Consider the following 8,830-nt stretch of genomic DNA (forward strand, 5'->3'; position numbering starts at 1 on the left):
GTCCGAGGGTTCGTCTGTTCGTGCCTGTCGTTCACCTAGTCCGGGACCTCTTGCAAGCTCCCAAGCCCAGGGGAGAAGTAATGTCGAACGACTTATGGATTCGAGAGGCCTTGATCAACGAACAGACGTTTTTCCCTCCGTGGTTTCGGGCGTATCTACCCAAGATCGCCCCACCCACACAAAGACGAGAGAGCCCATTTATTTCTCGTCTGCGGAAGAGGTTTCTCGTAAGAAACCATGGACCTAGGTCTCGCGGCTTATTAAGCGCAAGTCGGTCCCTTCCGCGCAAGTCCAACGGCCCAGTTGTAGCCACTGGGTCAGTTCGGACTCACTGCAGTCTTCCGACGACTGCTCACCTCCTAAGAGAGGCAAAGCGGTACCGCATCAGGCAGTCACACCGTCTGTTGCCGCACCTGCTCTTGTAGACCCTAAGTGGTCTTTGCTGCAGACCATGCAGTCTCAGTTAACGTCATTGATGCAGGACTTTCGTGCGGAGAAGGTTGACACCAACCTCTAGCCTACAACCAACCACGGTTGTGCGTCCTGTGGACGGTGAGGCGACCTTCTGCCGCACTCCAGCTAAGAGAGTCCCGCCACCCATGCGTTCCAGTGTACCCTGCCAGCCGCATGTTGACGTTCAGCAACGCACGGAACCTTCCGTTGACGTTCGCGAGGTACAACAACAGTCTAAGTTGTTTTGTTTTGACGCGGTGCGTCAACCTCCGCATTCTAGAGTTGTTTTGACTGCTCAGTCTAGACAGTCAAAGCAGTCTCGAGTGGACACTGTACCTCCTCACACACCTGTTGTGGTTGACAGTTCAGTTGTTGACAGTTCACAGACTGTCAAGCAGTTACATGACGTTGCCTTCTGGTCTGCTACTAATGCTCCAGTGAGAGACTCACTGAGGTAACCTAGCTTTTATCGGACAAGGTTCCTATAGATGAGGAAGTTGCTGTTCTCCCTCCTACTGATATTCCCTTGAGGACTCTGTCAGATGGAGAGGAGCCTTAAGCTGCTTAGCCTCCTATGGACTTTAATTAAATCATGATGATTTTTTTTAAGGATCTTCGTCCGGATCTTGTAACTGCTGCTCCTCGTTCGCCTAAACGTCAGAACTTACACTAGGCCTAGCTACTTCGAAGCCATTGTTTTAAAGCTAGTGCTCTCTCGCTCTCCTAGAGAGCGTTACGTTGGCTAGGCGACTGGTTTTTACACCAGGAGGAGTTTTTAGGGATACAGCCTTTGATTTCCCTTCTTTTAAACTGGCTTATAGAGCGAGAGTCTGATATGACACGAGAGAAGTTCTCGGCTTGGGAGTTCATGCCTCTGCCCAGATAGACTTCTCAATTCTGGTAGACTCGCCCTGGCGCCTAGCCAGGAGACGCTCCAAGTTGTTTACAGGTCAACTTCTCAGCTTTTTGTCAAGCCTTTGAAGTTTTGCTGTACTATTATGTCACACATAACAAGGCTTTCAGGGATGGTAAACGGTTCCGCCTCAGTCGCTAACCCCGTCTTTTGCCACACCTGCTCCCGTAGACCCTAAATGGGCTTTGCTGCAAGCCATGCAGTCCAAGCTTGCGTCCTTGATAGAGGACTTAAATGCGGAGAAGAACCTTCTGGCCAACAACCTTCCAACCGGTCGGTTGTGCGCCCTGTTGACGCTGAGGTAACCTACTCGCGTCTGCCAGTTGAGGTGGTTCCTCCTTCTGGCCAACAACCTTCCAACCGGTCGGTTGTGCGCCCTGTTGACGCTGAGGTAACCTACTCGCGTCTGCCAGTTGAGGTGGTTCCTCCACCGATGCGACCCAGTGTGGGTTGCCAGTCGCACGTTGACGTTAAGCGACGCTCGGAGGTGGTTGTTGACGTTCAGGACGTTCAACAACCAGCAGAGGTGACTTGTTGTGACGCAGTGCGTCAACCTCAGCAACCCGGTAGGGTGTTGACTGCACAACCCAGACGGTCTAGACAGTTTCGGGTTGACGCTGTACTTCCTCGCGCACCCATGGTTGTTGACAGTTCACAGACTGTGCAGCAGTTCCATGATTTTGCGTCCGGCTCCGTCACGCATCCACCAGTGCGACCGGATTCAGCGAGTCAGACGTTGCCCACTCCGTTGCCGTTTCCTCATCAGTTTCGGATGAGGAACCCTCTGATGAGGACGTTGCTGAACAAGACGATCAGCCCCCAGCCCTGCTATCCATTCAGAAGATGCTGAAGAAGGAACGCTGCTCAGTCAGGTTGTGGATGAGTCTGGTAGGGACACTGTCATCCGTGGATCAATTTGTGTCACTAGGAAGACTACACCTCCGTCCTCTTCTATACCATCTAGCTTTTCACTGGAAAAAGGACAAGACGCTAGAAGCGGTCTCGATCCCGGTTTCCGGAAAGATAAAGTCTTGCCTGACTTGGTGAAAGGACTATATCAACCTTAGAGGGGGTCTTCCCCTGACTGTTCAGACTCCCAACCACGTTCTCTTCTCGGACGCATCGGACGTAGGCTGGGGTGCGACATTAGACGGTCGGGAATGCTCGGGATTATGGAACTCGAGTCAAAGGACAATGCATTTCAACTGCAAGGAGCTACTGGCAGTACGTCTGACCTGGAAAAGCTTCAGGTCTCTCCTTCAAGGCAAAGTGGTGGAGGTGAACTCGGACAACACCACGGCTTTGCCGTACATCTCCAAGCAAGGAGGGACCTACTCTCTGACGTTGTACGAGATCGCAAGGGACCTCCTCACCTGGTCAAAAGGTCTAGACATATCACTAGTAACGAGGTTCATCCAAGGCAACTTGAATGTCATGGCAGATTGTCTCAGTCGGAAGGGACAAATAATTCCAACAGAATGGACCCTCCACAAGGATGTATGCAAGAGACTTTGGGCCACCTGGGGCCAGCCAACCATAGATCTCTTCGCAACCTCGATGACCAAGAGGCTCCCAATATTTTGCTTACCAATCCCGGATCCAGCAGCAGTTCATATAGATGCCTTTCTACTAGATTGGTCACACCTAGATCTATATGCATTCCCTCCGTTCAAGATTGTCAACAAGGTACTGCAGAAGTTCGCCTCTCACGAAGAGACAAGGTTGACGCTAGTTGCTTCCCTCTGGCCCGCGAGAGAATGGTTCACCGAGGTACTTCGATGGTTAATAGACGTTCCCAGAACACTTCCCCTAAGGGTGGACCTTCTACGTCAGCCACGCGTAAAGAAGGTACACCAAGGCCTCCACGCTCTTCGTCTGACTGCCTTCAGACTATCGGAAGACTCTCGAGAGCTAGAGGCTTTTCGAAGGAGGCAGCCAGAGCGATTGCTAGAGCAAGGAGAACATCCACCCTTAGAGTCTACCAATCGAAGTGGGAAATCTTCCGAAACTGGTGCAAGTCAGTATCCGTATCCTCGACCAGTACCTCTGTAACTCAAATAGCTGACTTCCTCTTATATCTGAGGAAAGAACGATCTCTTTCAGCTCCCACTATCAAGGGTTACAGAAGCATGTTGGCATCAGTCTTCCGTCACAGAGGCTTAGATCTTTCCAACAATAAAGATCTACAGGACCTCCTTAAGTCTTTTGAGACCACGAAGGAGCGTCGTTTGGTTACACCTGGTTGGAATTTAGACGTGGTACTAAGATTCCTTATGTCAGACAGGTTCGAACCGCTACAATCAGCCTCCCTGAAAGACCTCACCTTAAAAGACTCTTTTCCTGGTATGCTTAGCCACAGCTAAAAGAGTCAGTGAGATTCATGCCTTCAGCAAGAACATCGGATTCTCATCCGAAACGGCTACATGTTCTACAACTTGGCTTTCTAGCCAAAAACGAACTGCCTTCTCGGCCTTGGCCAATATCGTTCGATATTCCAAACTTATCGTATGGTTGGAAATGAACTAGAGAGTCTTATGTCCTGTAAGAGCTCTTAAGTTCTATTTAAAACGAACTAAACCTTTACGAGGCCCGTCTGAAGCTTTATGGTGTTCAGTTAAGAAACCATCTTTGCCTATGTCAAAGAATGCTTTATCCTATGTTATCAGACTGTTAATACGAGAAGCTCATTCCCATCTGAATGAGGAAGACCAAGCTTTGCTGAAGGTAAGGACACACGAAGTTAGAGCTGTCGCAACTTCCGTGGCCTTTAAACAAAATAGATCTCTGCAAAGTATAATCGACGCAACCTATTGGAAAAGCAAGTCAGTGTTCTCGTCTTTTTATCTTAAGAATGTCCAGTCTCTTTACGAGAACTGCTACACTCTGGGACCATTCGTAGCAACGAGTGCAGTAGTGGGTGAGGGCTCAACCACTACAATTCCCTAATTCCATAACCTTTTTAATCTTTCTCTTGAAATGTTTTATTATTGTTTTTGGGTTGTCCGGAAGGCTAAGAAGCCTTTCGCATCCTACTTGATTTGCCGGGTGGTCAAAGTCATTTCTTGAGAAGCGCCTAGATTAGAGGTTTTGATGAGGTCCTGTTGTATGGGTTGCAACCCTTGATACTTCAGATCCTAGGGGTCGCTCAGCATCCTAAGAGGATTGCGAGGCTCCGTAAGGAAGACGTACTTAAAAAGGCAGAGTAATTGTTCAAGTCGACTTCCTTACCAGGTACTTATTTATTTTATGTTTGTTATTTTGAATAACTGCTAAAATGAAATACAAAATACTTAGCTCATAATAATGTAAACAAGTAATGCTGGTCTCTACCCACCCCCCTGGGTGTGAATCAGCTTATATAATCACCGGCTAAGTTTAATATTGAAAAATGTTATTTTTATTAATAAAATAAATTTTTGAATATACTTACCCGGTGATTATATATTAAAGGACCCTCCCTTCCTCCCCAATAGAGACCCAGTGGACCGAGGAGAAAATTGGTTCTGTGTTTACATTGAGTACTGAGTACCTGCTCGACAGATGGCGCTGTTGATGTACACCCCCTACCTGCATAGCGATCGCTGGCGTATTTTGAACGTAGAGTTTTTCTGTCGGGCAGCAGAGCTGCAGCTTATATAATCACCGGGTAAGTATATTCAAAAATTTATTTTATTAATAAAAATAACATTTTTGGGGGAGACAGCAAACTTTGATAATTCAAATAATATTAAAACATGTTCAGGTATGAACTGAATTATTTAACAAAAATCACATTTTAGCAACATATCAAACTACAGATTTAGATTCATCCCTGCTTATAGCATAATTTCATGCTTTTCTTGATTGTGTTAAAAACACAGTATGCTGTTTGTCACTATAGTACTGCACTACAGTATACTGTACACAACGAAATTTACACTCATTGTTTAGCTATTAACCAATGGAGAGGAGTACTTCTTCAAAGCCATGATTACAATAGAAGTACAACTATTCATATCCTGGAGCCAGACCATTAGCTACAAATTATTAACTGCCAAATAATCAAATGCCATCCCCAGTCCTTTCACATCTTGTTGATCAACCTCAAGTAATACTATACATACCATAGTTAAATATCTCTCCAAAAAGAAATCTCCGCAAAATTTTATGTAATATGGTAACCGTCTATTTTTTTATGACATACTAATGTTTTGTACAGTAGACAAAGTGAAAATACTTGCTGATTATTTACTGCTTCTTACCAAATCTGTCCCTGGAATATGGTTATCCCAAATATTCCCATGGATTTAGGTACAAGAGGTAGCAGCAAGTCTAAATTCCCCGAATATTCCCTTGGTAATGGGAATAGTGTACTAGCTACCCTTAGCAAATCACCAATGAGGATGCGGTTGACTCATTGCCCTCATACAAGATATTAAAATGGTAGTGAATTGGCAACGGACGATTTTCCAAATCTGAAAGATTTACTGCGCTTTGGGCAATCTTCCATTTCCATCTCACTGCCATTTTGAGGTTTGCTTATACTTTTATGACAGTATTGTAGAAAAAGAATATTTAGTAGAGGTTTGATGTTATTTAAACACTATGGGGGTTTCTGTGTTACTGGCACTACAGTAGTCAGGTTTCCTACCATTCTGTAAATAAAAAACTTCAGTACGAGTACAATACCAGTTTTCCAGTACAGACATAACCTTCACTCCCAGATAATATTAGTCTATTATTACAAATTAGTGTTGCTAGTCCTCATCTACATGAACAAGGGATTTGCCATCTTATTCATTGCCCTGTTTTTCACTTGCAATACTGTTTAGTGCTGTGCACGGCACTTGCACTTATGGCAGCATGAATGCTGATTTTATTTTCCTCGCTCAGCACATTGGTCTTGTTTACATGAAACATTCGCCCCACAGCAGCAAAAGACATAGCTTCCCTACACTTATTCAACATCCCTGCTCTTTTGTTCAAAGGTCATCCCACTTTTCTGGCACTTAACGGTAAGTTTGCTGGATAATAAAGGGATTTTGACACACCGAAACACACAGCTATGAAAACAAAACGTCCGAATCTCACTGGTGCTAGAAAAGGAATGAGGGAAGAAGCAGGGTTGCCAGATTATTTCCACTGGATTATCGTACATGAGCCCTAAAATTATCGTTTTTCACCCAAAATTATCGTACACACTTTCAATACATTATGAAGTTACATAAATTACTTATTTCAAGGTATTTTAGTAAACACACACACACACACACTATATATATATATATATATATATATATATATATATATATATATATATATATATATATATATATATATATATATATATATATATATATATATATATATATATACAGTATATATATATATATATATATATATATATATATATATATATATATATATATATATATATATATATATATATATCACGCTTCTGTTACAAAACATTTTTGTATAATAGTGAACTGTTTTTAACTCCGTATCCTTGAGTTCATTTTCTACTCTTCATGGATCTACTGTTTTAATACTGGTTTTTATAACGTACTGTCGTTCTACAAATGAAAATAATGATTCTTTAGATAACAACGAAACTTTTACGTGTAGTGCAGTATTGTAATAACTACTTTGTCTGACTGAAGAAAATGCACTGACGTTTCTGAAAAACCTAATCAAAAATAGTAAAAGACTTCAATCAAATGGATCATAAAGAAAATTGAAAATTAATTCTACAGACATAACTCTCCCTGACAACTGGTATCATTGAAATAACAATTCGGAGCGATCCATTGCTTCGAATATATACCTCAATTGTTTAAAAGAAATTAAATTCCTAGCCAGCAGAAATTGTTGTAAATAGTAAAAGTATGTTTATAACAAGATCTTTTATTATAGTGTTTTCGTGTCCCATTTTTTTTTTTTTATAAAATACATTTTTCATTGATTGAAAGCTTTGCCAATCCTATGCTAAGGTAATACATAACATTTCTCCTTCCATGAGTTAATCTCTTGACTTATTCCTCCCACCTACGGGCCCACAGGAATGGTAGGCTACCCTCATTAACGGGAAAACAACCAGAAAGAAAACCATGGATAAATCTAATAATTTTGAAGAATTAATTTGATAAAATGCTCGTGAAAAAAATGTAAAATTATATATTTTTTTCTCTTTTCTGAAACCTCGAAATTATCGTACAAAAGCGTACGATACCTAAGGTGTGTATCGTACATCGTACCGGACCCAAAATAATCGTACATGTACGATAATTATCGTACGAATGGCAACCCTGGGAAGAAGCGTGGGTAGTGGTAGGGGGGGGGGGGGTTTAGTCGTAGTAGAGGGCAGTAGTTGGATGTAGAACGGCACCTCATAGTGTCGAGGGATATTGAGGAAGGAGAGGATTAATTGGTAAGGGACCTCTGGTAGTGGTTCTAACACGCCCCAGTTACTATACTGACACTATTAGAGTGAGCGCTCGCTCGGTTTATTCCTGGCATTACATGCAACTTTTTCTCTGGTATTTTTAGCAGTATTGATACCTTAGAAATGGTGCTATAAGGAGTATTTCTCGGAGCGACACGGGTCGAGCCCAGAAAAGCTCTTATTGGGGCCATGGCTAAAGTTAAACAAAAAATCTGAACCAAAAAGAAGGTAAGAATGCAAGATGTCAACATCAAGATGTTTACAGGGAGACAGGCAGAACAAAGTTGCCAAGGAGTAAGCTAGCAAACAAGAATGTCAGGAAGCTTATCAAACATGATGACAGCAAGTGCAATGATATATGAATCTAGAAACAGAAATTATTACTTAAATATTGCATCCCTCCCCCGCATGTAATCTAATACACAAAACTCAATTTCAAGAATATGAAAGGTTGACTATAGTGAATGCATCATGAGAACACTTTACTACTATAAAATAACCTGTGCTCAAGTCTTGTGGAGTATCAAGATACAATAAACATTGACAAAATTTACCATCACTAAAGAAATACCGGTACCTCTCCTAATGTTCAAATAGTAATGTTCGACATATGGTATACTGTAGCATATATCAGGATAGTACTGTATACCTAGTTGCGCCTCTTTTTTATCTATCCAGCTACCTATAGATGCAGAGAAGACAATAGCCTAAATTTGCAAAATTAAAATTAGTGATTTTCTTAAAGATTCATGATGATATCAAGTTTATCACCATTTTCATTACCACATAAGAAGCTTGTCAGGAATAGATACTCGGCATCGCAATTTAAAAAAATCTTTCTTGGTTCACAGCTAATTATAACTTTATGAAAAATATATTACTGTATAGCATTAAGCATTAATGTTCCAAAAATTTATCTAGTTTACTTAACTCATTTTATTAACCACTCATTTCCATTTTTGGTTATCAGTGATTGAGGCTCAAAATAAAAGTTGCACTATTAACTGCAACAGGATGAAATGGAAACGGTAAAATATTTA

This window comes from Palaemon carinicauda, chromosome 27 (assembly GCF_036898095.1).
Source record: "Palaemon carinicauda isolate YSFRI2023 chromosome 27, ASM3689809v2, whole genome shotgun sequence".
Lineage (NCBI taxonomy): Eukaryota > Metazoa > Arthropoda > Malacostraca > Decapoda > Palaemonidae > Palaemon > Palaemon carinicauda.